This window comes from Peromyscus leucopus, chromosome 9 (genome assembly GCF_004664715.2).
Source record: "Peromyscus leucopus breed LL Stock chromosome 9, UCI_PerLeu_2.1, whole genome shotgun sequence".
NCBI classification, from domain to species: domain Eukaryota; kingdom Metazoa; phylum Chordata; class Mammalia; order Rodentia; family Cricetidae; genus Peromyscus; species Peromyscus leucopus.
Window position 1 is genome coordinate 24,543,992 of NC_051070.1, and position 25,624 is coordinate 24,569,615.

At 40.7% G+C, this 25,624-nt stretch overlaps 1 long non-coding RNA gene and 1 other non-coding gene across 2 annotated transcripts; both read left to right on the plus strand.

Annotated features, from left to right (window-relative positions):
• The first annotated feature begins 444 nt into the window (after positions 1–444).
• On the plus strand, positions 445–635 carry LOC114698481. The gene has a single exon (XR_003735359.1). It is a non-coding gene; the product is annotated as a U2 spliceosomal RNA (small nuclear RNA).
• A 19,390-nt stretch (positions 636–20,025) lies between these two features.
• On the plus strand, positions 20,026–24,038 carry LOC119088568. The gene is made up of 3 exons (XR_005092237.1): positions 20,026–20,165; positions 21,805–21,869; positions 23,656–24,038. It is a non-coding gene; the product is annotated as an uncharacterized LOC119088568 (long non-coding RNA).
• Positions 24,039–25,624: the final 1,586 nt, after the last annotated feature.

The window sequence follows — 25,624 nt, forward strand, 5'->3', positions numbered from 1 at the left end:
TTTGGATTTCAGCCAGTGTTTAGCAGTGTTTAGTTGATGTTCAGCAATTACTCATGGTATGTGAATCTCCAAAGGGATGGATGAGACTTGGGAGGTATGGAATCACGTTTCTGGCTATCTAAAGACAGGTGCAATGGTGGCAATTTGTTTCTTCCTTTCTTTTTTAATTTTGGTTTTGAGACAGAGTTTCTTTGTGTAGTCCTGGCTTTCTTGGAACTCACTCTGTAGAGTAGGCTGGCCTCAAAATCAGAGACCCACCTGAGAAGTGCTGGTATCAGAGGCCTGCACCACCACATTCAAATGGTAACATTTATTTCTAAAAGAGTTAAAATGATGACATACCTGTAAGCTTAGCAACCGACTTTCCACCGCAAGAGGCAGGTTGAGCAAAACCCAGGCGAGAACAATGCCTGAAGTTACCTTTTGGGAAAATGAAGTGCATACTTGACTTCTTGGCCTTTTGGCTGCTATCAAGTGTATTATTTGTTCTTATCAATTTAGTATGTGGTATGTTCTCTGTCCAAGGACAAAAAAAATCAAATGGATTTTGGAGCAGAAAAAAGGAATGGAGCATGTCCATTCCACTCATCACATCAGTCTGGCACTGCGATTTCTCCTGAAATGGTACATGCCTTCAGTGGTCTTAAAAACCAACCAGTAAATAAAGGATACATACTATAACCCTTTAAAATCAATTTAACCATGGTTAAGTACAAAGTGTGGTTGTGTGAGGTACATCCACATTGTTGTGAACATCATCCTATAGTTCTCAAATTCTATCCCAACTAAACATTAACTCTCTTCACTCTCTACCCAGCCTTTGGTCACTGCCATTTTACATTCTCTTTCTAAGGAGAAAACTTTTTAAAAGAAGATGGACTTTCCTTGCTGAACACTTCACCCTTCATTACCACAGAAGGTTAAAACAGACAGGAAGCAGCAATATCATGGCACTAGCAGCCTGTCACATGCCGAATAAATGAGACTGAAACTTAGAACAGGCGGGTCCTCAGCTGGGAAGCCAGGAATGAATGTCAAGTCCTGTCTAAGAAGCAAAGGGAGGAGCAGTTCCGGAAGTCCTGGTCAGCCTCTGGGTATTCGAAGAGACAAAGGCCAAGAGCTGAATTAGGGGAGATATCAGGTCCACAGTCCAAGGTCAAATAAGAGGCACTAACCAGAAGACAGAAAAAAATGGAGAAACAGGATGGAGAAGGAAAGGGCAATGCACACAATTCTCATGTATACATCCGACTGTCATGGGCATGTTTTAATGGCCTATCAGGGCTTCCTGTGTTATGCTAGGAGAGGCAGACATCACCCTGCTCCAGGTAGACCCAAGGAGGAAGCAGATGAAGGAGGAAAACTTTATACCTCCCCTCTACCAGCTGGCATTCCTAAGAACTGAGGCTCATAAATCTTTTTGCCTGATTTCATCAGTGTAAAGATATGTCTTGGGAGGAGAGAAGGAGAGATATTGAAAAACATGAAACACAACAGGATTTGTCAAGATTCCATCCGCTTTCAGATGAGCCTGCTGGGGAAAGAAGGTGCTTGAGGAAAACAAAGGGAAAACTCCAAACCCCAAAACTTTTAAACTCTAAAATCATTAATCCCAATGTGTAATCCACTCCACCCATTCTTTTTATAAATGACCTTTGGCTGGTCCAATCTACTGGCCTTTGGCTCCCCTTAGGATCAATTTTCTTACAATTTTCAGGTCTTTGTATATCAAGCAGATTCATTAAATAAAACCAGATACTTTTCTTAGCCTTCTATGGTGACTCTCAAACTTGTCCCATAATCTTGTTTTGACTCTCAAACTTATTCCATAATCTTGTTCAAAGTTAAGTCTCTCTGGTGCACATATCTGCAAACTAAGGTTAACTCAATGAATAAAGCAAAATGAACTTTAATAAATAATTTAGCTACTACGAAAAAATCAATTCCTTGACCACAAAAGACTAGACAATACATTTCCTGTCTTCACAGCACAGCTGTGTTACCTGGAACACCTGTAGGCACACAGGTAATTGACAATAAAGCCTCAAGTAGATGCAGGCCGAGCAGACCATTGGATAAAGGCCCTACTATTTCTACACTGAGACCAAGGATGCAGTGATGTATGGATATTCATGGGCCCTTTGTTCTTGAACCTCACAATCTAATGGGGACTAGAGGAACTGATATTCTAATGTGGAACAAAGAATGAAGACACATGATGGTGATATCCCATGCATGAGATGTTATAGGATGATGATAAACATCAATGTGATAATGACAGTTAGAGAAGAAATTTGCAGAGTGGGAAACCTAACTTTGGTTTTGTTCTTCTTAAGTGGGCAAACAGGCATGCATGATTCATCATCTTGCAAAGCCAGCTTTTGCTGTTGCCCACTGACAGCATCATGGCACTCACACTCTGGAGCCTCTGGACCAATCTGGGACACTGAGTTGGTTATCTTCCTACTTTTCTGCATTGATCCATCTCCATCCTTGCCTGATGCTCTTACCTCCTTGTCCTCTGGTGCCCGAGGAGGCACCTAATTCTAATTCTTCTCCAACTCATTTTGACTATTTTACTTATTTTCACTATGATTTGTGGAATGAAGTCAAATGTTAGCCTAACTGCATCCCTTCTAAGGTTGAGGGAGGAACCCATTTCTTGCCTTTCCCAGCCTCTGGAGAGGGACACATCCTTTGGCTTATGACCTTCTTCCCCTGTCTAAGCCCAGTGACATAGCACCTCCTTGCCCCTACCCAATAGCTGCTTTGGTTCTTCTGACAGCAGTTGAAAAGCTTTTTGATTTTATTTTTATTTTTTTTCTTTTATTTATTTTATTTTACAATACTATTCAGTTCTACATAACAGCCACAGATTCCCTTGTTCTCCCCCTTCCTGCCCCCCTCCCCTTCCCCCAGCCCACCCCCATTCCCACCACCTCCAGATTAAGGCCACCCCCGAGGACTGAGATCGACCTGATAGACTCAGTCCAGGCAGGTCCAGTCCCCTCCTCCCAGACTGAGCCAAGCGTCCCTGCATAAGTCCCAGGTTTCAAACAGCCAACTCATGCAATGAGCACAGGACCCAGTACCACTGCCTAGATGCCTCCCAAACAGATCAAGTCAATCAACTGTCTCACCTATTCAGAGGGCCTGATCCAGTTGGGGGCCCCTCAGCCTTTGGTTCATAGTTCATGTGTTTCCATTTGTTTGGCTATTTGTCCCTGTGCTTTATCCAACCTTGGTTTCAACAATTCTCGCTCATATAATCCCTCCTCTTTCTCGCTAATTAGACTCCCAGCACTCCACCCGTGGATGTCTGCATCCAGATTCCTCAGTCCTTGGATGGGGTTTCTGGCCCAACTAGTAGGGTGTTTGGCCATCCCATCACCAGAGTAGGTCAGTCCCGGAAGTCTCTCGGCCATTGCCAGCAGTCTTTTGTGGGGGTATCTTTGTGGATTTCTGTGGGCCTCTTTAGCACTTTGTTTCTTCCTTTTCTCATGTGGTCTTCATTTACCATGGTCTCCTATTCCTTGTTCTCCCTCTCTGTTCTTGATCCAGATGGGATCTCCCGCTCTCTTTCCCTCGACCCTCGACGTTCATTGCTCCCACTCATGTCCAGGCTGTTCATGTAGATCTCATCCATTTCTCCATCATTGGGTGATCCCCATGTCTTTCTTGGGGTCCTGTTTTCCAGGTAGCCTCACTGGTGATGTGAGTAGCAGTCCAGTCATCCTTGTTCCACATCTAGTACTAGAAATTCAGGTTCTATACGGAAGAGATGAAGCCTGTTCTCTCTAAAGAAATGTTTCATCTTAGATGCTGGCTAAAAGAATTATAGGAAATACAGTGTGTTAATTCACAGGAAAGTTTCATTGACTGATACAGTTCATAGTTTTTTGTGGCCTTGGATCCTAACTCTTAAAGAGGAAACTTTGGACTTTGAAGATGGCTCACTGTGTAAGGAGGAGAATCTTTGTTCAAATTCCAGCACTGATGTGAACAACCAGGCATGGCTGTACACGTCTGTAACCCCAGCACTGGGGACAGAGACAGACCGGTCCAGAGCACTGGACAGCCAATCTAGGTGAAATGGTGACTTCAGGTTCAATAACAGACCCTGTCTCAAGGAAACAAGGTAGTGTGTGATAGAGGAAGACTCCTCATGGGTCTCTCTAGTCTCCACATCCACATGCACACATGCCTGTACCTGCACATTTGCCAACACACACACACACACACACACACCCTTGAAGAAACCTTTAGAAGTTGGATTTCTGGGCTATGTTGGGGTAGATACATACATTTTGATTTCAACTAAGCTTTTCTCCCTTAAGAAAACCTATAGTGGAGATGAAACAGGAAAAAATAAAACAAAACTACTTTCCTGCACTCCAAGGGAGGGACAATGGCCACAGCCCTTTGCCTTCCTCCTAACCTGGTCCTTTCGTGTAGTACTGAGGTCTGAGCAACCTAAGCAAAGGCCCGAATTAGCACATGGATGCCTGGGGAGAGGCTGACAATGGGTTGCCCATGTGTGGCAGCATGGAAAACCTGCTGCTTGTCCCTTCCCTTTACAGACTGATTTTTCATCATTCATTCTATAAAGACAGGAGTGGTTGACTGTGTCTGGTAAGGAATTTCAAGTAACTTCCTATTCAGTTTCATGCCTCCGGACTCTCTTGAGAAGCCTGTAGCTGCCCTAGGACACTCTTGCATGCCTCTCCTGATATTCCTTAACTTTCATGGTTCAGTGTTTGCTTAACCCTTTTCATAATGAGGACAAACTTTTTTTTCATCAAACAAAATAAAGCGTTTTCCTTAATTTTTATTTTCTTTCCACCTTAAAAACATTCTGAAGCCCATTTCAGCACTGGGTGGCTTATGGCGTATGACCCTAGTGGTTACTTTCCTTAATACTGTTACCCGACAAGAGGTGATACGAGGGACAAAGGGTTTACAGTTTGAAAGCATATATATAGTCTGCCATGGCAGGGAAGTCCAGCAGCAGGATCTCGAGCCTGCTGGACACATTGCATCCATACACAGGAAGCAAAGAAGGGCTATGAAGTGGGGGTGACCTATAAAACAGACTTGTCCGATCCTCTCCCCTGGCCCCCTGGCCCCAGTGACCCACTTCTAGCAAACTCTATAATGTTTCTTGAACAGTAGCACCAACTGGGAACTGTGCATTCAAATGCATAGGCCTATGGCTGACATTTCATGTTCAACCCCACAGCAGTGCTCGGTGAATACTGTTCGAATAAACAGGCGGTATCTTAGCTGGGTGACTGAGCTGTGATTACTGGTGGAATAGCAGACAATACTCACAAGGCTAAGTCAGGTTTCCCCAATTTTCTAGGTCTTCGTGTGTTTTATTTCCTTAATCTTCTCAAAAATCCTTAAAATTGGTATTCTTACCTCCATTTCAGGACTAAAGACTTCAAGAAACTTGCTCACAATGATGCAGCTAGTAAAAAAAAAGTCAGTGTTCACAGAAAGGTCTGCTTGACACCAAAGGCCATGGTTCTTTGTGTCTCTTATATGCTCTCTTACTCCTGACTCTTCTGTTTCAGTGAGAAAGCCAGGCTTAGATTCAGGTGACTAACCTCTGAGCTCAAAACTATAATGGCAAGGTGAGGAGAAAGGCGCTAAGGGTCTGGAATGGTCTTAGGTATAATTATGGGCAAGGTTGGTTTGGGAATCCACCGTTTCATACTGTCTGTGTTTAATTCTCTTAATTGCACTATAATGATCATGTGTATTATTCAGAGGGTCGGATGAATACTTTTGGCTGCTATAAATGCCCTCTTCATGGGTTCCTCACCTGTTCACTTTCCTCTTTGTGTGATTGTATGCACAAACATTTTAGTAAAGTCTTTAGAAAGAAATCAAACAAATTGCCAAGCTTTGTAACTGGATCCTGCCTGGGGTGAAATTTTAGAGATCTGACATCATTTACCACAAATCCTACTGTATGTAATTCTGAATTTTTGAAAGTCCTAAACTATAATATAAAACATTTTTTTCCCTGATTCCTAAGATATGCCTTTATTGAAGAAAATCAAGTTAAGACAGTATTTGTTGTGCTTCTGGCTGGTTATTGACTCCAGCAGTTAACAGTGGTCTAGTTAGTCCCCACGGGCTTTACTGTTAAGTTGCTGTGTCTTTAGGGAAACCATATCTAGTAGTGTATGTCTACTAGAATCTAGTAGGGAACTCAGAGCCAGCTAGTTGGCTAAGTGAATTATACAACCATAGAAAGCTCTGGAAGCCACTCCAGTAATTTTTTTTCAGCTTATATCATTTGTTCATGTCAGAAGACAGGTTTGTGCTGTGTAGTATAATAGATCATTTTCCCTTACCTCTTCCATATTTGTTTGAAATGCATTAGAAAATTTGGGAAGATTAATATCCTCATCCTTGGGTTTTCCACCTGTTTATTCATAAAGTTCCCCTTCCCATAGAATTTTTAATATGAATAGTAAAAACAATAGAACAGACAACCTTCCAAGTTGCAAATATCAAGAAATAATTTAGTTATGCTAATAGTTTATATGCAAGCCTTATACTCTGTTTTAGTCATAGAAATACATAGGCATATGAATACTTTAGGTTAGAGATTTACAGACCCCCAAAAGATACTCTGAATGGAAACTAATATTTGATTCAAAAGAGGTTATCAGGAATCTCTTTGACTGCCATATGAAGCCATGTTAGGCACAAAGTACACGAAGATGAAGAGTATTCCCCAAACTGATCAGTCAGGACACTGGTTCCCATTGGCCATTAGTTTTTTCAGGCACAGAGAGATAATTACAATTTTCTTAAGTACCCGTGAGGACCTAATGATCTGTATACCAGTCATGCTGGAAGTTACAAACAGAGTTCTGATGAGTTTATAGATTTGTAACTAAGCCAATATTTAACTCTAAAATAATAAAAAACATAGCAGTAAAAACTGAATTGGGCTAATTCATGATAATTAATCTCTGGAGTGTTATCTGAAATGTTATCTGCCTACACACAAAAAAAAAAAGAAAAAAGAAAAGAAAAGAAATGCATTTGCCAAGAGAAGAGGAAGCTGGGAGATTGCAGGAGCACAGCCCTGCATTTTGATGAAGGTTTTGCTGTGTTGTGTCCATCTGCTGCCCTGGGAGCCTGGCTGTTTCTTTGTAAGAATGATGACCTGGGTGATGGTATGTGGTGAGAAGTGGGAAAAATTTAGAAGAACGAGTGTTAGAACGTTTTTCTAGAGGGAAAACTGGGGAACCTGGTGGAGACACAAGAATATACCAAGAAACTGGGAAGAATAGGGTAAGGGGGGGTAGCAGAAAGTGGAAAATGAACAAGTGGAGTGAGGATAAAGAACTGAGCAAAAACAGGAATAGTGAGAACAGGGAGACGTTCTACTGATGCCAGAGAGACCAAGAAGGGAAATGGAGGAGAATGAGTGATGGTTCAACGTGGAGGACATCAGAACATTGGTCTTCTACTTGTTTTATAAAAATTAAAATTGATTTTGTTCAGTGTAAACAACTAACAAAATTGGAACACAGGCTTCAGTGAGAGAGAGAATCAACTGAGATACAGTTCTCTCCCCCTCAGCGATGGAGTCTGTCTGTTGTTGTCACTGGCAACTGACCACATGGTCAAGGCCTCTTAACAAAGAGGCACATCCCAACCCGAAACAGAAGTACTGTGTCCAGGAAGTCAGTCTCTGCCCTGTTGTCATCCCAGCCTTGAGCCTCGGCTTTACTTGAAAAGCTTCAGGAACAAGAAAGCACTCGGCAAGCCCAGCGGTATACCTGGGGAAATGGACATCACAATTTCACTTTGCCTTGCAAGTTGGTGTGGCAGGGAAGTACACAGTCCATTCTGTCCTATCACATCAGGAAACATGTTCAAGTCCCTTTGATTTTTAAGAGCTTATGTCCCTGTCTTCAACAGAACCTGAATATGGTAACTTATCCACATCAATCTTTGTGTCAATCAACAGCTAATTAAGTGGTTTTCTTGATGGAATTGTCTGTTCACTAATTATCTTCTGATAGTTTGCATATTTAGATTTTATGATCTTCAGGCAGCAATCAAGAAATGCTGAGGGAATTTCCACACATGACAAAGTGACTACATTTAACTTCATGCTCTATCCTTTATTTATGTGAGCCTGCTTTCTGTTCTAGGTTTCCCTTGCTCTGTATCATTGCATGAAAATATTGCTCACCTACCACTTTAAGCATAGCTTCCTTTTAATAAACTCCCAGAACCTAAATAAAAATAAATAAATAAAAATTAAAAACCCGGTATCAGCTATGGGATACCTCCCCTAGAGTTGTTGGTCAGAAGCACCCTGGAGATCCCCACAATCATACAGGCTTTTTCCAATGTTCTTTGTTGACCATCAGAGCTTAATGATGAGCCCCTATTGGTGAAGGTACCACACACATTTGTCAGGACATGGAGACATCTCATGTTGGTATTGACCATCAAGCTTCTTGCCTGCCTTCTAGATCTCATAGTACTAGAGCTAAGGGGAAAAGTCATCCGTTTTCTTACCCAGTTATAGAGCCTGTGAACTGTGATAATGACCAGCCTAGCAAGATATTAGGTCCATGGCGGCAATAGTGGCATGAATGTTACTGGAACAAACAGCTGCTTTCTAATTGAATTTAAAGCCCACTCCACAAAAGGAAATGTATGTTTAATACTGCAAATATGACCAAGGACCCATGGTTGAGGAGTTCACAGGTCTCAGGGATGAACCTACTACTATTATTTTGCTAAAGAGACATAGCATCAAATTACTTTCTAACTTTGTATCTGTCTACCAGTATACTAATGCCTCTCTAGGACTTCATTAGAGAAGTTTCTTGGTGCTGTGAATGATAGTTCATGCAGAAACTTACAACCAGACAAAGTGCAGAGAATAAGTAACAATGTAGCTCTCTGCCACAAACGGGACATCTGTATCTTATCCCACCCTCAAGCCTCAGGGGCCATTACAGAAGAAGAGACAAAAGACTGTAATAAACAGAGGTTAGAGAAGCCTGGAACAGTGACTTCTGGACATGACAGGGCTGCTGGACTCATGAACTCACAGCAACCATGGTTGCCTGCACAAGACCTGCACAAGATCAAGCCAGTCAACACTCTAACATGAGGTAGGAAGGGGTTCATATGAGCCCCCTCCCTAATTGAGGAGCTGTGGACAGTTGATGTCTTCTGGGGAAGAGGGAGTCAGGTTTTTTTTAAAGATATGACTCTTGGTAGGTTGGCATGCTCCAATAGGTGGAACCATAACCAAAGAATATAGGTGGCACAAATTGGAATAATAATAATAATAAAAACACAAACAATTTTCTAGGACAGAACATTGGAGCGAGGGGAAGTAGGAGATAATTTAGAAGAACTCACGAGTTGGAAGTAAGTATTATCAAAGTACACTGCATAAAATTAACAAAGAATGAGTAAAAATATTTATTAAAAAGTGAATATAATCTGGTTTGGTTGTTGTGAATACTATTTTAAATGGAAAAGATAACAAAGCAAGCATTTGTCCTACTGGTTGTTAGCAATGTAATGAATAACATCCTGTGTCAAGCTTTACACAGATTGTTGTGGCTACAGCATGAGAATTCGCATTACTTTTTGTATTGGTATTTCTCACCCTGGACACGTATTCTGTAGTAACTATAGTGTCCTTATTATCTTTCTATGATGTTACAATTATTTTTCAAAGTGTCTGGTATACTTTTGTTACATTTATTCCTAGATATCTTGTACTTTTGTTGCTAGTACTGTTTCAATTATACCTTCTGATTTCTGAATTATGTTCATGTGTCAATACTCTATGAACTGCTTCTTTGTTCCAGATTTCTGCTGATTCTCTTCCAATCCAGGATTTATAGTCAAATCATCCATAATGAGGACAGTTTCCTCTTTTCTCTCTCTTTATTTACTTCCTGGTCTTGTGGTGGGAGAGACTCTAGCCTAAATGGTTTCAATGGTCAACTGTTTAATGTTTCATATTTCCATATTTTAATGGAATATTTTAAACTTTTCCTATAATATATAGTATCTGTTATGAGTTATTTGAGATATACTTGTTATGATGACAAATAAATCACTCTCATTTCTAGTTTTCCAAGAGTGTTTATCGTCTCAGAAGTTACTAAAGTCAGTCCCCCTTTTTTCTATAAGCATTAGGATTGTCACATGACTTTACTTTTTAAACCTGGAATGTGGAAACTACAGTGAAGCAAACGCTTTGCTAGGCTTGGCTTTGCTAGAGGGAAGTTTATATTTCTGGGGACAAAGGAGATTGAAGTACACTTTCTCTCTCTGGTGTCATACTTCCCTACCTCAGGCATCTCAAGTTTTGCATGTATTCTAATCCAACATTAAGGTGTTGTCTTGCTGTGAGTAAAGCAATTAGATATGAAAAGGATGATCCAACTCATGGGATACGTGGGAGAATTTATAAAATAGTCTTGTCAGTGCCTGGTGTGTATGTGTGTGTGTGTGTGTGTGTGTGTGTGTGTGTGTGTATAAAACTCAGCTGTATTATATTTTTCACAAGTCAGTTTTGATAAGTTATTTTTTTTTCCAGGAAATTGCCTATTCACTCAAGTATGCAGATTTACGAACACCAAATTACTCAGCCTCTTATTATTACTTTCTCTCTAGGCTGTGTTGGCAGATACGGCTCCTCTCTTGAATTTCTAATATTTTTGTTCCTTGAGAAATCTGACCAAAGATTTATCTATTTTATTAGCTTTTCAGGAATAATCTGTTGATCAGGTATTTCTTCTCTAAGGCAACAAATAGTTTTTCAATATTTTCTGGTCTTTTGTTTCTTCTTGTCCTGCTTTTTGCTGTGTTTCACACATCACTTCTTGAGTTAGATATCCAACTCATTAATTTTTTATTCCAGGATAACATTTAAAGTTGAAATTTTCTTTGCTGCTTTAGATGCTTCCCACAAAGACCAGTGGATGGATTTATTGTTTTTTTTTTTCAATTTCTGTTTTCTAATGTGCATTTCCCATATATATATATACACATATATACAGGTATAGGTTCTGTGTACTGGTTTCCACATGGAAGTTTTTATTCATACATATTTCCATCCTCAATTTATAAGGTGTGGTTTAATCAGAAAATATAGTTACCCAGAGAACATCATGATTTCCTATTTGGATGAGACTGGAATGTTGGCTTGCTTGATCCGAGTCCAAACTTTATACATCTGCTACATTTCTGAAAGGAAAGAAAAAGAGTCCACATTCTTGTGAGATGTGTCAAAGAACTGAGGCTATTGCAATGTCTTGGTGACACCCTCTATAATAAATCACCTCTCTGGGTTACCTGCCACGCACCTGTCCTTTCCCTGTCTCAAGCTGGCCCCCAACTCTGCCCTCCTAGGGGCCAGACACTAGCTGGTTACAAGTTTCAAGCTGTTATTCCTTATACACACACTTCAGAGTCACAAGTAATTTCACATTCTGTTTATCCCACCAAGATCTGTTTGAAACAGGCAGAAAGCTCCCTCTCCATCTCTTTGGTAGACAGTCAGCACTTGGGAAATGGGATTAATCAGCAAGGTTCATAGGTGAGAAAAGTCCTGATTCCTTTTCCAGTAACTATTCTAAAATGTCCATAACTTCATTTGTGGGCAACAAAGTAAAATGTCTTCATTTTAAAAAGTACAAAAGCTACCTTAGCTTCATCTCTGATACACAAAGGAAACATCCTATGGTCACCCAGCTGTAAAATAATCACTTGTGTCTATTTGCCTTTGTGCTGGAAGTATGTTTAGTCATCTGCCAAGGATTTCGTTTAGCACATCAGGAAACTGAGTCCCAAGCAGACTTAGAAATATGTCCCTGATCAATACCCCTTGCTCCTGGAAAAGCTTGACGTGGGGTACAGTGTTTTGCCTTGCTCACCACACTGCCGTATTTGAACACTCTTGATAAAGCTCCTAGCTGAAGATGTGAAGACTTATTTTTCTCTACAGCTCAAAATTTAGCTTGTAAATATCCTGATGAGCTTCAAACTTGGCAGAATTGTAAAGCCTGCAAAGGAAGAGATGGAAATTTTCCATATTTCTTGGATCATCAAAGACTGGAATTAATGACATGTGCTATTGCTAGAGACCCTCAGATCCTGGAAATGTGATGTTAAATGTTTCCATTTTGTTAGAACATGAAGCAGGCTTCTTTGCTCATGGGAGCAAGTATCAGATGTGATATGAGATCAACACACGGAACCTCAACAGCTGGTACAAATAAGGTCGGAGGCTATCAAAAGAACAGCCAATAATGACACCACTCAGCACAACATATAAATCACATTGTATGCTGGTGGTGGAAAATGAAATATGAAGCCTAATTACTCATGGCCATCTGAGGCCATCTTCTGAGATATGGTGAAAGCCTGTATGACCTTACACTTGAACTGTTCACTTGATGAGCTTTTACCTAGGACAGGCAAAGGAGAGGGTGGAAGTCTGTAGAATGCGGGTCACATCAGGTATGCTGTGGCATGCAAACTCATCAGAGAGCCATTAAACAATGGGTTACCACCAATAGGCATTTAAGTGTAGAAGTAATTAGATTAGTTTTGAATTTTTAAATAGTCACCCAGAGTGAAGTGTGAATAATCAATTATCAGTATATAAGAATGATGGTAGAAAGGTTACATGGGAAACTATTCTTTTAATTCCAAATTAAGACAATAAACAGGATCTAAACTGAGACACAAGTGAAGGTGGAGTTGAAAAGTGAGATTTGGGAGATATTAAAGTTTGGCTGTGATCAATGAAGGAGAGAGGGGTGGGTCTACAAAGCCCAAGGTTCAACCTGAGTTCCTGGGTGGTGGTTTCAGTGAGCTCGTCATCAAAATAAGCAAGACGAGAGGAAGATTTCTGTTTGGGTGGGAAAAGAAGGGTTCATTTGCAGATATGTTGGGTTTTCTTCACTGTATAGAAGAGCCTGACCTGGAGAGGTACATTTGGAAGAGCTGGGCACGTCTATGGCTTAGATGAGGGCGAGAAGGAGGTAGGTGTCTCTGGGAGGATACAGTGAGCAGGGGAAGGGAATGAATATAGGGCCCTCAGCATTGACAATGAAGCATGTGTGTGTAAATCTACTGTGAGAAACTGAAAACCCAGACAGGTAAGTCTAGGGAAGTACAATATTAAATGCCCCAGAGAAGTCATGAGAAACAAGCACTGGGGCACGAAAGACGGCTTGATGGGTAAGAGCTCTTACTATGCAAGCAACGTGACCTGAGTTACAAATCCCTAGCAGTATGTAACCAAGCTATGTATAAGTTATATCCCATGTGTCCTCACCGTTGGAGATGGAGCTGACCCCGAGAACTCCCCGGCCCAATAGCATAGCCAAAAGGGCAACAATAGGGACAGAGTTAAAGACACTTTGGGTGTCTTCCTCTGGACTCAGCATACACTCATGTGCATATAACGTGCGTGCACACACACACACACACACACACACACACACACACACACACACACACACACAGAGGGGCGGGGGGAGAGAGCCTGATCCTAAGAACCAAAGCTTTGTTTGCTGGTCAGGAATTAGAGGGTGTGATCCTTAAAAGAGTCATCTTTTTTTTTTTTTTTCTTTTTTTTTTTTGGTTTTTCGAGACAGGGTTTCTCTGTGTAGCTTTGCGCCTTTCCTGGAGCTCACTTGGTAGCCCAGGCTGGCCTCGAACTCACAGAGATCCGCCTGGCTCTGCCTCCCGAGTGCTGGGATTAAAGGCGTGCACCACCACGCCCGGCTGAAAAGAGTCATCTTATAGCACAAATACCACCAAGTCACACTTGGGTGAGGTAAATTGGGAAAGGGAGGGGGCTTCGTCTTCCTCCCGTGGCATTTACTTTTCCTTCTCACCTTTAGCTTCTATTTTCTTTTTCTCAACTATCACTTCCCTCAATCTTCTCTTTCATTTACAGCTTTTCTTAGCTGGGACATTTTTTTCATCAGACAATTTGGACTTGTATGTTCATGGATTGAATGGGATTATCATGGTTCTTGTTCTTTGACGCTGTCTGCTCTTCACAGGTTCTCACTGGAATTGACTTCACAGTGAGAAATGAGCGTCCTTCTGCGTCATCTAGACTCTGGGGATGCACAGCCTCCATTTTCACTGCTCAGTGCAGACAAAGCTGCCGATTGCAACCCACTCTTGGTTACTCATACATTCAGGGAATTGGCCTCTATCACTGAACCTCACTAAGATTGTGTCTGTGTGTGCACAGAACTGTCACTTGGCTTAAAAGGATTGGAACTTGGATTGGGAAAGAGCTCTCTTGGTGCTCATATTGTAAGAAGTTTTCTTATGAAAGGGAAAAGTATGAAGTCATGAAAAAACATTTACCATAAACTACTTAAATCCTGGCTTGTGTGCAATTTTGGCACACAGAAGACACATAAAACGTGTATGGGAGATGATCAAATAAATGGTTATTTGGGATCGTATTATTGAACTATTCAAAACATATTGAAGTTATTTTATAGATCATATCAGCTCTCCAAAATATTCATTACATCTTTTCACATCATCTTAAAGAACACTGGCTTCTCTGTAAGATTATTCGCTGTCCTTGGTTCACAATAATTCTTTAAATGTATTAATTTAATGCCTGAAAACTTGTGCATGGTTCATGGACTTATCTTGGATCTTCTGGCCAAGTACGGGAGTATCCTGGAATTTAGCTTATTATACTAAGTCCTCGACTGCAACTCCCTTCTTACCTCTCACATCTAACCCCACAGTCACACAACCTCATCATTTATCTCCAGGACGCAACTTGGCGTGTGTTTGTTTATTAACTGATCTGCAATAAGCCCTCTGGAGCTCAGCAGGACAACATTGGGAATGACTAGCACCTATGGCCAAGAGTTGTCCACAAAATGAACTTCAGCCTGCTGTTTTCCCAAACCTCCAACCCCCACCTGCTGACTGGAAATCGTTTTCAGCTTCAGGAGGGCCTGCTGTTCTTCACCCTGTGTGCTCCCAAGCAGGACTCTGAGCCGCAGTGGAGGGAGAAGGAACACGCAGCAGCGGTGTGCACAGCCAAGGGTGCTCCACCAGCTCCAGAAGCCTGGGAATTTCACCCTGGGGAAAGTAAGCAGGAGCTGAACAGCAGTTCCGCCTCCCACCATGGGAGCTTGTTTTTAATTGTTCTTTGAAGAGACTTTCCAAGTATTTAAAACCTTCTCCACCCACTCAGGGCAGGCCTCCCTGGACCCTGCTTGCAATCCTGGTTTCCTTTCTGCTGCCTATTATGGGGGTTGTGGGGTTCTGGGCAGAGCCTCTTCCCCCCCCCCCCTCTTCTAGGGACAGTCCACAACTGACTCCAGATGTGGCGGTGACAGCTGAGATGCTTTCCATGGCTAGCGTATAGCTGTAAGTCACTTACCATTTTCCAAATAGTCCTGGGGAATTTGTGTATATAATGCCCTTTTCCTGATGAACCAGTAATGTGGATATTCTAAGCAGCTTCTGAGTGAATGTGTCCACTTAAATTGCTTAAATTATCTGTCCAACTGTCATTTGACAAAAGGGAGAACTTGTCCACAGGGGCACTTTCCTCACCTTATTTTTAGACGTTTTCCTTTACAAATGTATAGCTGTGTGTATGTGTAAATTGGGAGGTGGGGGCAGGGTGTTCATGCCACAGCATGTGGGTAGAGGTGAGAAGACACCTTTGGTGAGTCTTTTCTCTTCATCGACCTTTATGTGGGTTCTGGGGACTCAACACCGGAATCCAGGCCTGTGATTCAATGAGCACCTCACAGGCCTCTCTCATTTTTAATTAGACATGATGATACATAGAAACCTGAAATCTGGACCTAGCACTGTACTGAGGAGTTAGTACATTGATGCCTTCCATCCCCCCAAAATCCATACACCTTTATTTCTCACTATTTTCAGATAGGGAACTTGGTGATAATCTAGGTGGAAACTGGGAGAACTGAAATTTAAAATCTGATCTCTCCAAATCCAAGACCAGGAGTCCTTACCTCCCTGGAGTGCTAAGGTAGAACATGAAAGAACCCAGATGGAGCATCAGTAGTATAATTATGTATAACGGATCTTTTATCTAAATAAATAATGCCTTATTACTGCAGATTAATCACTCAGTTTTGAAGTGTATATAAATTGTCATTGAGGATAATAGCTGTTTCTGTTAGAAGAAAAAATATTATTTATTTTGTCTCTCATTTTTAAGTATGATCATTTGTAAAAAAAAAAAAAAAATGTAGCAAGAGTGTACATCTATGCCTCCCCTGTACATCTTTCTCACAGTTCTGCCAAATGTTAACATCTTTCGGTGAGAACACTGTTGCCTGATCATCTTGGTGTGCTTTCCATGGCTGTGATAAAACATGATCATCAGAAGCACCTGGAGGAGAAAAGCCCGTGTCTTACACATTCCCATCACAGTCCATCATGAAGGGAAAACAGGGCCACAGGAACCTGGACACAGAAACCGAAGCAAAGGACATGGAGGAACGCTGCTTGCTGGCTTGTTCCTCATAACTTACTCATCTTGCTGACATACAGTTCAGGACCACCTAACCAGGGGTGACCCTGCCCAAAGTGGCCTAGACCCTCCCACGTCATTGTCAACCAATTCGGTTTGCCATTGTCTTGCCTAGAGGCCAGTCTGACACTCACTTTTTTCAACTGGGCTTTCCCCTTTCCAGATGGCCTTAGATTTTACCAAGCTGACAAAAACTAACCAGGACACTCACCGATGAACCTATTTTAAGTTTATCATGTGTCTTGCCAATGTTCCAGAGAACAGAATTTTGTTCTCAAACTGAGTTTAACCACCATGATTTCTGTCTCCTAATACCCAACAGTTCCTGTTTGGTTTTAGGATTTATTTATATTTACGTGTGTGTGTGTGTGTGTGTGTGTGTGTGTGTGTGTGTGTGTGTATACGTATATGCCATGTGTGTGCCTTCAGGGGCCAGAAGAAGACACAAGATACCCTGTAAGAGCAAAACTCACTCTTAACTGCTGAGCCAACTCTTCAGCCACTGTGAGAGGTCTTAGTATTTTTGTCTTATATGGCCTTGATACTCTGTGTATTTCTAGACAATCTTTAATAGAATGCCTTTAATTAGGGTCATGTATTTTTGGCAACAATCCTACAGAACTGATTTTATTGCACAGTATCAGGAGGTACATAATGTTAATCTGTTTCCTCATTGGTGATGTTGACCTTGATCACTCGGTTAAGGTAGTGTTTGGCAGTTTTCTCCACTGTAAAGTTGCCATTTTAAATATCTGTTATTTAAATTTAGTCCATTTTATGATCATTTATAGGGATATCATTTAATCCCTATGACTCTTGGTGTCCTCCTATATTAAATAGGTCAAGGAGTCAAACTCTATCCATCGGTGTTGTGAGGCATTAATAACACATTATATGTGACAGTGCCTTATCATTTATGAAAACATATAATTTACCAAATACGCTGAATTAAATATAAAATAAGAAGTCACGAGTTGCCAAATTAACTAGAATTCATATCGTGGTATTTTTTTTTAATATATACTTTCCTCAAAAGTATCTTCAATGGAAGATTTAGGAGTTTGTGTCTACTCAGCAGTGCAAAATTTCATAGGATCCCAAGAAATGCCCCCCTCCTTTTTTTAAAGGTTCCAGGGCTTCTGCTAGTCTGAGGCTCCCTGAACCTCTTATTTAAATTAATAAACATAAGGAAGAAATCATCACATGATTAGAGGCTGTCACACACAATTTAACATTGTGTTTTCCCTTCAGGTTTACAAATGTGAAGGTTTTGTACCCCATTTCATGAACACAGCAGTACAAAGCAGCTATATGCTTTAATATTTCCAATAAACATCCATGTGACTCAGTGGAAAGTCCAGAATCTCACTCTTGAGACCCTGGCAAACATCCTCCTCCCACACACATACAGACTCTTTGTTGAAATGTTAAGTTGCAAAAGCTAAAGGCTTACTGAGTCCCTTGGGAGAAGAAACTTAGTCTTGGAGCTTCTCTGTACTCCGCACTCACACAATATTATTATGAAAAACACCATGTCCCCAAACCATATCCATCCTGAAATGAGCCCTCATATTTCAACCAGAGTCAACTACACCCATGCCTTGCCCCAAAACTCAAGCATGTAGCAGAGTAGCTGGACCCAAAGAGAAATCTGATCTTAGGCACTTCTTCATTAAAAGCAGCCTCCATCTGGTACCGTCCAAGAATTACCTCCATCGCATTGCTCTTGATGCATTTCTTTTGCAAACCTTTGTTATCTTTCTTGCAAAACTTAGTCTACTCTTCATGTTCTACCCCAAGAGGTAGGCAGTAACTAAAATCTCTTTCTCTTTGAAGTTTCTAGGTTTCTTATACAAACTCATCAGGTCACAGAACATGGCCATTGTCTACTTTCTGCAGGCAAGGTCTACTGGTAGGTAGTCTCCTTACACTTCTGTAAGGAACTCATTCATGATATTCTGGGAAATGATCTGTCAAGTGATGATGTACTATGCTCACCAGGATGAAATGAACAGTCTCTGGTACTTCTTACAAAAATATGTAATTAAATGTTCAAGCCTCAGATACACATGACTGTAAAATAAGGTCACATTTTCCTTTAAAGTTCTGAAAATAATACCTTGCGTCCTACCTACTTACTTTACACAAATCAGTCAACTTCAAAGTGTCGTTGGTATATTTCTGAGGTGAGACAAAGGAGCTTTCACACATTTGCTCAGGTTCCTCTTTTTCTGCTTCATGCATGGGCGCATCTCCCTGGCACTTTGCTGCATCTATGCTGAAGAGCCCAGGGAAATGAGTTCTGGAAATGTCACAGCTATCCTACCCTGGTGGCTCCCAGGACAACTAGACCTTGGCCTCTGAGTTGATACATCTCTTTCCCCCAAAGGAATTACAGGTGGTGGTTTCTTATCATATTTACTGACAATTTATGGAAACAAAGAGGAACTCTCTAGGGGGAAAAAAAATCACAAGTTACACCACAGAGACCTCAGCGCTAAGGCCAGGACGGCATCCTTCAAGGAGCTGCTAAATGACACTTTGTCTTTCTCCTGGCCTGATGCCACCCATGAAAGGATAGCCAACCGATCTGTTCAGCAGGTGCCTCCTCTAGAACATCTTCTCTTAGATCCTGTGAGGTTTCAGATACAGAGGACACTTCGTCCTTTTCCAAAACAAAGACTAAAACAAGTTCTCACTTGCAGTCCCAAGATCCACCTCTTCCTGGGAAGATGGACAATGGATGATCCAAAGCATTTAGAAGAAACCACAATGTCTACCTTTAGAGGTATGGTCTGGCCTGAGCCTGACTCACAGATGACAAGCCAACTTTAGTGCTGTTTTCCAAAGTTAGTTATTCAGTTAGTTATTATAATCAGACAGTACTCTTCTACACTACATGAACATGACCAAATTTCTCCTTCCCTCTAGGATAAGATGATGATCGACTCTACACAGAAAAAGCTTTAGGTTTTAAAAAAAAAAAAATTGCTCTCCAGGGCTACTCAATAATAAACCTGGTAAAAGAGTCTAATTTGACATAAGGGAAAGAAATATTGGCCCCAATAGCTAAAACATGTATTCTATCTTCATTAACAAGCAGAAAAATTCACTTTTACTTTGAAACATCTGAATCTAATTTACTTCACTGTTTAAGTTTATGCTTCAGAACTAAGATGAACTCGTGTGTTATATTTTGTATGGAAAACTCTTATTATGGGGTTTCATATAGTCTGCTACATGAATATAAGCCTCTGTCTCTAAAGGTAGAACAGTAGCTTGCAAGCTTCATATACTATTTACCCATATCTACATTTACTAAGACTTTTTAAATCCTAAACTTTAATCAAGGGATTGAATTTCCCATGAAAATAGAATGAAGCTGGCCCTTAACCTGGCTTACGTTGACCAGGGTCCCTTTCAGGCATCCATTTGTCTAAGCAGCTTTCTCGTGCGTTGACATCCTGGAAGCTCTGTGGTCTGTAGTAAAGTCAGTGTCCTCATTTACCTGCAGAGGCATAGAAGGCTCTGAGACCCTGACGTCCTGAACTACTTGGCAGGATCCCAAAGCACAGCAAGTGTGAGTACCCCAGGATACCTACAGAAATGAGGTTCAGAAAGGGACTCAGGATAGTCGCAGAGCCACTTTTTACAGTCCTCATCGTAATGTGACAGAGCTGGGCGGGGTGGGGGGTGATCTCTGTGCTCCTCGTGCTCTACAAAACGGTGTGACAATATGCTAGTCTTGGTGGCATTTCATGGAAATGACAATCCTAATAAAGCTCTAGGAAGCCAGGCTTTTTCCTTGTGTAGGAGTAGTTCCTACACAAAAGTCTGGTTTCTGGCCAAAGGAAAATTACTGCGGTTTTACTAAACCAAGGTTGTGCTAACACATAGGCATGTGAGTACACGATGGACCTTATGACGCTACATTTAAGCTACATTGTAAGTCCCTGCTTGCATCCTTAGATACCTAAGAAGCTTAAAGTAGCTTTAAAGTAGTTTATTTTGACATAATTAACAATATGCATATACATTTCCTTTTTCACCATGGAATTAAATTTTTGGGGTAGTAAATTACCAAATATCAAGTCTGTTTTGTTTAGTTAATCTGTTTAGTTAAGATTACATGCTGGAATTCTCACTTAATGTCTCGCTTAATGACATTAAAAACCATTTAGAAGGTGGGGATGGCGTTTGCTGGCACAACCGTAACCCCAGCATTTGGGAAGCAGAGGCAGGAGCATCGCGAGTCCAGGGCTTAGGCTATATAGTGAATTTGAGGTCAGGCTGGACTACAGCAACCAAGTTGAATACAGTTAGCCTACCAGCTTCCTTATCATTAAAAAACAGATGCACTAACATTTCAGGAAAAGTGAGAAGCTGAAGAAAAATTGGTTTTCCCGTGACCATTTTTATATCTAGAATAGCACATTGCTCTGGAAGGAAACTGCATGGCTAATACAGTTAGTCTAGAGTGAAATGTTTCACTTCTCATTCATGTTTATAAATATGGAATAACAGGGAAATAGGCTTTTCACTGCTTCACAGTTTGGGATGCCTTGGCCAAATGTTATTGTCTCCTTAAAGAAATCTGTCCTTTGGTGACTGCCTATTTAGAACATCCTTCACTAGGCCGTCCTTCAATAGGCTACTTCATTCACTGATGCTTCCTTAACTCAGCCCTAACACATCTCCTCATTGTTCTGACAACTTAGATCATACCAAGCAATACATTACTTCTTAAGCTTCCATTAATTCGGTCTTGTTAACTGTATTGCGAACTGAAATGGAGCATCAAGTCCTGGACCTCTCTGTATAATCCTGAGTACTTTACTCAGTGCTTAGCAACAGAGGGTACTCAATAAGACACTTGATCGATTCAGAAGGAAAGAAAGGCATTTACACAGACAGGCTAAGGACACATAATGCATTTGCTATACTGTCTACAAAATAGCTTTAGACTAGTTTAGTATGTGGCAGAGGAAAAGCACACAAAAACTGAAATTCCCCTGTCTGCAACCAGAGCAGAAATTGACAGCAAAGCATTGTCTGTTTTTTTTTTTTTTTTTTTTTTTTTTTTTTTTTTTTTTTTTTTTTTTTTTAACTTCTTCTTCCAGAGAGTTCTCTCCAGGACCTATTCACAAATATTAAGTCCATTTGGGAGGATATGGTTTTAAATGAAGATATCAGCTCACTTTTGAAATGTGTTTTTTCAGGCTAGTTTAAAAACACAAAGTTTCTCTGTCGGCTCAAAACAACCTTGGGGAACGGCACAGGGACGGTAAGAAGCATTCAATTTTCTCCAAAAATGAATTGGGTTAAGAGGACTTGCTGGTGTCACTGTGTGATTTCTGACCTAACAGATTTCAAAGCTTCAAAGTACTAATTGTGGAAAGACGTGGGAGAGGGCTAACCGCAAATGCACATAGACATGCACATATATACTACACGTGTGTGTATGCATATGAGCTGCTACAGTCATGCAGATAATGTAGACTGAATTTCACTAACACGAGCTTTCTAGTATTCTCTAGTATTAGAAAATACATCACACTAGAAGATGCTGTGAAAAATGTTGTCACAACTGGGTTGCAAGCCCATTTCTAAAATTATCACCATGCGCCTATTTCAATTTCCTACCACATTCTCTGGACTCCAAAGAGGTGAAGCTTAAAAATTATTTTAGTCATCCAGTTCCTACAGCACTTCTTTCAATAAGATCATGTTTGTGTTTCCAATGTAAATGACTCAAACCAAAAAAGAGCTTTCTTCCAAACGATTTCCATACAGTGCTGGTAGTCTGCTCCTGCCTCATGTTTTAAACATGAGGCTGCTGCATAAGAAATTTTCTGTCAACCGAACAAGTTCAATAGAAAATTAAAGACTTATTTTCTTTAAAGGAAAAAAAGAAGTATGACAGTTGTTATAAATAAATATGCAAATGTGCTTCCCATTGCCAAGATTTCCCAGAGAAAGCTTCAGTATGCTCAGACAATAGGCTACCTCCAAGATCTTCCAGCCACAGGAACCTGTGGTCTTTCATAAATATTAGCAGAACAGGAGCTTCACAACTGACCATCTGATCTCAAACAATGCACCCTCGCCACTCCTGGGAAAGACCAGTCTATTTTTTTAGAGGTTGGACACAGTAAAGATGAACAGAGGTTTCCCTTGTCTTGGCCTACATTTCCACAGGAAACATGTTTAGTAACTCCATTCAGTAGCAGGGCATGGTAGGAATCAAATAATGAGAGGAAATTTAAAATATTGTTTCTGTGCATTCTTAATGTAAAAATTATTATCATAATTATTGATTTCATTTGTTGTTCCATTAATGCCTTCCCTCACAGGCTAATTTTATGAAATGACTTGACCATGGAGCTACCAGAGATAATTATATAATTCTTTTCTTATTACTAAAAGCCATACCTCATCCCTTACTTTGTGAGCAAGTGTTGTGACATTCTTAATGTTTCTTATTTATTTATGTGTCAGGGATTGGTTCATGTGCTTGTTCAATGTATACTACAATTTTTCTATCTATCATCCAAAAGGATAGACTTTTGTGCCAAATAACTTCCTAAAGACAGACATTGCAGATTTGATTAATGATTTTCCAGGATGCATTTAGGGACACAGCTGGCCACTACTGTGAGTCCTAGTGTGGCTCCCATGGACATGACAAAGAGGGCATCTGAAACTGAGTCGAGAGCCTTCTAAGACACACGTGTCTCCTTGTCTTCTCATAGGCATCACAGGAGTGTGCATATTCCATTATTTTCCTTAGTTATATGTGCTGTGTCCCTCCTACATTTAGTCTTTATAGGTATTTTTCTCTGTTTTTAATTGGGATGGCACCTAAGAATACCTCTTTTGAAAGTAAGTAAACCCAGTGACTATTTGAGCAGCTGTTGTACTTAGTATAACCCAGTTATACTAAGATAGACTGAAGGAAGCTTCCAAGGGCATCCTGTACACATCCAACATTCATGAGAACTGTAGCATCCAGATCTGCTCGTGCTTCTTCCTTGAGTACCTTCATACAAGAACAAATCTGTATCTTCCAGACTCTCAGAAGAAAACACCGTTGAGGAAGAATGATTCAGGTCAGTAAGGAAATGTCATGACAACGGAAATGAAAATCAGCGAGCTTCGCTTCTGCCTGTGCCAGCAACTCTGGGGAAATCTTTCTGGTTGCTTTTTGTTGCCATTCGACTGGATAATGGGGCTGCAAATTGTATCCAACCGAAAGAGAATTGGCTCACCCACAGCAAGTAATGCAGACACAGACAAACCCTGGGAGGACAGAGGAGCCGACAAGACCCAAGCAGAACCTGTGTATGCATGCAAACCTGTACACATTAACTTCCTCTCCCTCTCTGCCCGGATAATGCTTGGAACTCATTTTAAAGCAGTCAGAATAAAAAATTCCTGTTAACTCCCCATTACTCTCAGCTGCTTCATGATTTATTTATATATATTAGGGTGCAAAGTGATCTGAAAGATTTTGATATCTTGTTCTTATGACTCATGTTGCCCAGGACAGTAATGTGATTAAAGGGTACTTTCCAACTGCTCGTGGGCTTTACAGAATTGAAGGGTGTGTGCATAATGCCACAGTAGGCCCTTTCTTATGTCAGACACTCTAGTACTCTTTTGCTGAGTTTTCTGTAAAGTACATCAAATGGGTATCCCTCACCTCCTACCTTTCCTACAGCGCCTGGTAGATTTGGAGTCCACTGTACTGGGTTTGGTGGGACACTTGTCCAATGGGACACTTGTGCAGCATCCTCTGGAAAGGTGTGTAGTGTGGCTTTTAAGGTTAATGATAGGGGCATGTACTAATATGGGCCTCGCTTTCTCCTCTCAGTGTTTGCCACAAATTCAGTCAACACACATTTGGTGGCGTTTCCCTCTGCCTGGTGGTGACCCAGGCAGCACACTCACAGACTCAATGGCACAAAGCTCCACAGAAGCAAAACAACTTTTATCGGTGCAAAATTGTGCCCAACTGTCCTCATTCTGACCAATGCACTTACAGTTCATTCTAGAATATAAAAATAAAAAGTTAAACACTCCCATGATAGTTAATTTCACAATACATAAATTTACACAAGATATTTCTCTCAAGCCATAAATGGCAAACAGAAATCTCTTGAAAAATCTTAGAAAAAAAATTATCCTTAAGAGCCTCTATCTTGCTATGTTACTAGAATAATAAAATCCTAACCTGCTCAAGAGACTTTCAAAACAGGTCAGAGCTTGACACTCTCTGTTGTAAACCCTTAAATACAAAGAAAATCATAAGTTTCTTTATTGAAGTTCAAACTCTAGAAATCTGACAGCTCTCAGGACTTTAAAAGAGACCGAGTCAACTGCTATAAAAGGAAAAGAGCCTTGGCAATTTTAATTCATGCAGTACTGCAACCAAAGAGACTATTTGGTGATTTATGAAGGGCATGTTTGTAGACTGGGTTTTGGAATTTTTGCATGAAAGGTGAATTTGTGCACAGAGTGCTCACATCTTCAAAGACCCAAGAGTCTGGCTGTGGGTAAAAGCTGCATTTGGTTTGGAAATATATGAAAGAAACAGTGCTATGCCTTAAGAACATGTTTGAACTGTCAATTTGTTTTGATGCGTAGATGTAGTGTAAGTGACTTTATATGTGCTGTTCTTTGTATCTGCATTTGAGGTATCCATCTCTCAGCCTTAGAAGCTTCTGGAGAGCTGAGATTATGGCCAATTAACACACTACAAAGGCAACTCAGCCTCTAACTTTTTCAAATGCTGCTTTGGTTTATTCAATGACATCGCAGTTCTGTTTCATCTCAAATGTATTGTGAAATGGATAAAAAAGACTATGAAAGAGGTCAATTATAGTATAGACTCTAAAATGGCTGCCTAATTCTTGTTCTTCAAAGGAGAGAGGGGGAGAGAAGGAGGGAGAGAGAGAAAGAGAGAGATCCTGAAATCAAAAGGTATAATCTAATTGGAGATTCATTCAGAGCCTAATGACAGGCTGTACGTGAGTAAGA